The sequence below is a fragment of the Lepus europaeus genome, chromosome 14, assembly GCF_033115175.1.
Source record: "Lepus europaeus isolate LE1 chromosome 14, mLepTim1.pri, whole genome shotgun sequence".
Classification (NCBI taxonomy): Eukaryota; Metazoa; Chordata; class Mammalia; order Lagomorpha; family Leporidae; genus Lepus; species Lepus europaeus.
Window position 1 is genome coordinate 37,736,649 of NC_084840.1, and position 4,548 is coordinate 37,741,196.

At 45.6% G+C, this 4,548-nt stretch overlaps 1 pseudogene; it reads left to right on the plus strand.

Moving 5' to 3' along the window:
• The first annotated feature begins 1,617 nt into the window (after positions 1–1,617).
• Positions 1,618–2,536, plus strand: LOC133773747 (large ribosomal subunit protein uL22-like; annotated as a pseudogene).
• The last annotated feature ends 2,012 nt before the right edge of the window (positions 2,537–4,548 follow it).

Below are 4,548 nucleotides of genomic sequence, written 5' to 3' on the forward strand. Positions count from 1 at the left end.
ACTTAAGAATGAGTCATTGGTGGCGGCTCTGTGGCACAGTGGGCTTTAACCAGGCCCCAGCCTGCAGCACCAGCATCCCATATGAGCACCGGTTTGAGACCTGGCTGCTCCACTTCTGATCAAGCTCTCTGCTATGACCTGCAGCTGCGTGGGAGACCTGGAAGAAGCTCCTGGCTTCAGATCAGCTCAGCTCTGGCTGCTGCGATCATTTGGGGAACCAGCAGATAGAAGACATCTCTCTCGGGCTCTACCTCTCTATATAACTCTTTGAATAAATAAAATAATTTTTTAAAAAAGAATGAGTCATTGGATAATCATAGATATTATTAAATTATTGTAAATTAATAATGGTATTATTGTGGTTATTTTAAGATTTTCTAGTAATACAAGGGGTCTTAAAAAAGTTCATAGAAAAGTATATTATGAAAAATACGCATGAATTTCAAAAAATGTTTGCACCAAATAAGCATATCTATTTATCTGAGAGCCAAAGAGGCAGAGCAAGAGAGTAACAGAGAAAGGGAGCTCCCATCCACAGGCTTACTCCTCAACTGCCTGCAACAGCTGGGACTGGAGCTGGGCCTAGAGCTGGAGCCAGGAGTTGGGAAGTTAATCCAAGTTTCCCTCGTGGGTGGCAGGGACCCAATTACTTGAACCGTAACCACATACCCCCAGTCAGGGAATTAGCATACGAGCATCTTTGGGAGGCCATTATTCTGCCAGTCACACTGATATATGACACACACGAACACACACACACGCACACCCCTGCAATATTTAAAGTGACAAATATATGGAGCAGGTGTTGTAGTGCACCCAGCTAAGCTGCTGCTGGGGACGCCCATGTACCACATTGGTTCAAGTCCCATCCAGCTTCCTGCTATTGCACCTGGGAGGCAGTGGATAATGGCTCAAGTGCTTAGATCCTTGAGACCCACACGAGAGGCCCAGATGGAGTTCCTGCTCCTGGCTTCAGCTTGGCCCAGCCCCAGCTGTTGTGGGCCTTGGGGGACTGTACTAGCAGATGGAAAATATATCTCTCTCTCTCTCTCTCTCATCTGTCCCTCTCAGCCACTCTGCTTTTCAAATGAATAAATAAATCTTTTTAAATGTGACAAATACAAACCTGTGAAAATGTAATGTTATCCCTCAAAATTTCCTACTGCCCCTTTGTCTCAGTCTGTGTAGGCTGCTACAGCAAATACATTAGACTGAGTGATTTATAAACGATAGAAATTTATTGCTCACAGCCCCAGAGGAGAGGAAGTCCACCGTGAGCAGATTTCCCATTCTCTGGCTCATAGGTGGCTGTTCTTTCCCTGTCCTCACATGATGGAAGCAGCATAAGAACTCCCCTGGGCTTCTTTTTAAGGGCACTAATACCATTCATAGGGTCGGAGCCCACTTCTATATATCACTGCCCTGGAGATTAGGTCCCACATAGGAATTCTGGAGGGACACAAAACGGTCTACAGCAGATAGGATGGTATTAACCTAGGGATAGACACAACAAGGCGAATACAAGATCCAGAAATAGATCCTAAAAGTGTGTGTGTGTGTGTGTGTGCGGGCGTGTGTGTGGATGGCCACGCGTGTGGCCTTGGGTGTTCTGTGAAAATGGTTCGTTACTCACTTGAACTAGAAAACCCCACAAAATCATGCAAATCAAGAGGCTCAAATCTGTGTGTTCACTTTAAGAACACCCGAGAAACTGCCCAGGCCATCAAGGGTATGCACACCCTAAAAGCCGCCAAATACCTGAAAGATGTCACAATAAAGAAGCAACGTGGGAGTCAGTGCTGTGGCATAGCAGGTAAAGCCGCTGCCTGCAGTGCTGGCATCCCATATTGGCACCGGTTTGAGTCCTGTTTGCTCTACTTCTGATCCAGCTCTCTGCTATGGCCTGGGAAAGCAGTAGAAGATGACTCAAGTCCTTGGTACCCTATACCCACATGGGAGACCCAGAAGAAGCTGCTGGCTCCTGGCTTCAGATTGGCCCAGCCCCAGCCACTGCAGCCATCTAGGAAGTAAACCAGCAGAGGGAAGACCTCTCTCCCTCCTCTGTCTCTCTCTCTCTCTCTCTCTCTCTCTCTCTCTCTCCGCAACTCTGTCTTTCAAACAAATAAATAAATCTTAAAGGGAAGAAGCTATGTGTGCCATTCTGTTGGTACAATGATGGAGTTGGTAGGCATGCCCAGGCCAAGCAATGCAATTGGACACAGGGTCAGTGGCCAAAAAATGTGCCAAGTTTCTGTTGCACATGCTTAAGAATGCAGAGAGTCATGCTGAGCTGAGGGGTTTGGGTGCAGACTCTCTGGTCATTGAACACATCCAGGTGAACAAAGCCCCCAAGATGCACCACCGTCCCTACAGAGCCCATGGTTGGATCAACCTACACATGAGCTCCCTGTGCAACATTGAGATGATCCTCATGGAGAAGAAACAACTTGTTCCTAAGCCAGAAGAGGAGGTGGCACAAAAGAAAAAGATATCCCAAATGAAACTAAAGAAGCAAAAGCTTATGGCTCGGGAATAAAGTCTGTATAAAATAAATACGAATTAAAAGAAAAAAAAGTGTGTGTGTGTGCGTGCATGCATATACATGTGTGTCTGTGTGCAAACTGACGGTCTGGTTCTGAAATTTATCTAGCAAAGGAACACAAATGTCCAAAGCAACATTTACAAAGTAGTGCAATTTTATTTATTTTTTTAAAGATTGATTTATTTATTTGAAAGAGTTACACAGAAAGAAAAGGAGGGGCAGAGAGAGAGGTCTTCCATCCGCTGATTCACTCCCCAACTGGCCATAACGGCCGGAGCTGTGCTGATCTGAAGCCAGGAGCCAGGAGCTTCTTCCAGTTCTCCCATATGGGTGCAGGGGCCCAAGGACTTGGGCCATCCTCCAGTGTTTTCCCAGGCCATAGCAGAGAGCTGGATCAGAAGTGGAGCAACTGGGACCTGAACTGGTGCCCATATGGGATGCCGGCACTACAAGTGGTGGACCTACCAGCTATGCCACAGCACCGGCCCCAGTAGTGCAACTTTAAAATGCATATTTGTCAGGGAGAGAAGCCAATCTGAGAAGGCCACATACTGTATGATTCCAACTACATGACATTCTGGAAGAGGCAAAATCATAATAAAAAAATCAGTGGTTTTCTGGGGTTGGGGCAGGATGAAAAGAAGGAGGGAAAAAGTAAATTCTTTCAAATATACAATGACTTAGAAAGTTTACTGCCCAAGTATGCTCACTAATAAATTGCTACAGGATAGAAAAGAATAAAGATGGAAAATAAGAAAAATAAGGGTGAACAGAGAAATTGGTAACATATGATAATATATCCAAATAGAAAAATGTACTGACCATTAAAAGTCAATAATTTTTTAAAGATTTATTTAATTTATTTATTTAAAAGGTACAGTGACAGAGAGGGAGGGGCTGAGGGAGACAGTGGGGCCGCTTCCATCTGCTAGTTCACTTCCCAAATGGCCAGAAGAGCTGGAGCTGGGCCAGGTAGAAGCCAAAAGCCAGGAACTCCTTCTGGGTCTCCCATATGGATGGCAGAAACCCAAGTAGTTGGACCATCATACACTGCCTTCCAGGGCCATTAGCACAAAGCTGTCCAGCTGGGACTTGCTAGCACTCAGATATGAGGTGGGTATCCCAAGCAGAGACTTAATCCGCTGCACAACACAATGCCTGCTCCAATCGTAGTTTTTGTGTGTTTAAAAATAAAGTAGAGGCCAGCGCTGTGGTGTAGTGAGTAAAGCCGCCATCTGCAGTGCTGGCATCCCATATGGGCACCGCTTCTAATCCCAGCTGCTCCACTTCCAATCCAGCTCTCTGCTATGGGCTGGGAAAGCAGTAGAAGATGGCATAAGTGCTTAGGCCCCTGCACCTGCTTGGGAGACCCGGAAGAAGCTCCTGGCTCCTGGCTTTGGATCAGTGCAGCTCTAGCTGTTGCAGCCATCTGGGGAGTGAACTAGTGGGTGGAAGACCTCTCTCTCTCTCTCTCTCCCTCTCTCTCCCCCTCCCCTCTCTTTCTCTCTAACTCTGCCTCTCTGTAACTCTGCCTTTCAAGTAAAAAGAATAAAAATAAAAAATAAATAAAGTAAAATAAGGACTGGTATTGTGGCATAGCTGGTGAAGTTGCTGTCTGCAATGCTGACATCCCATATAGGCACCAGTTCGAGTCCTGACTACTCCTATTCCAATCCAGCTCCGTGCTAATGTGCCTAGGAGAGCAGAAGAAGTACTTGGGGCCCTGAACCCACATGGGGACCTGGATAAAGCTCCTGGCTTCAGCCTGGCTCATGCCTGGCCGCTGCTGCCATTTTAGCAGTGACCCAGCAAATGGAAGATTTCTCTTTGTAATCCTGCCTTTCAATAAAACAAATAAACACATTTTTAAAAATAAATTTAAAAAATTTCAGTATTGGACATAAGTAGGAAAGCATTTTGGGAAGAAGTTGAAATGCATTAAAGTCTTACTTCATTCAGAAAGAGAATATGAACATTGATCAACTTAAATGTTATTGGGGGAAATG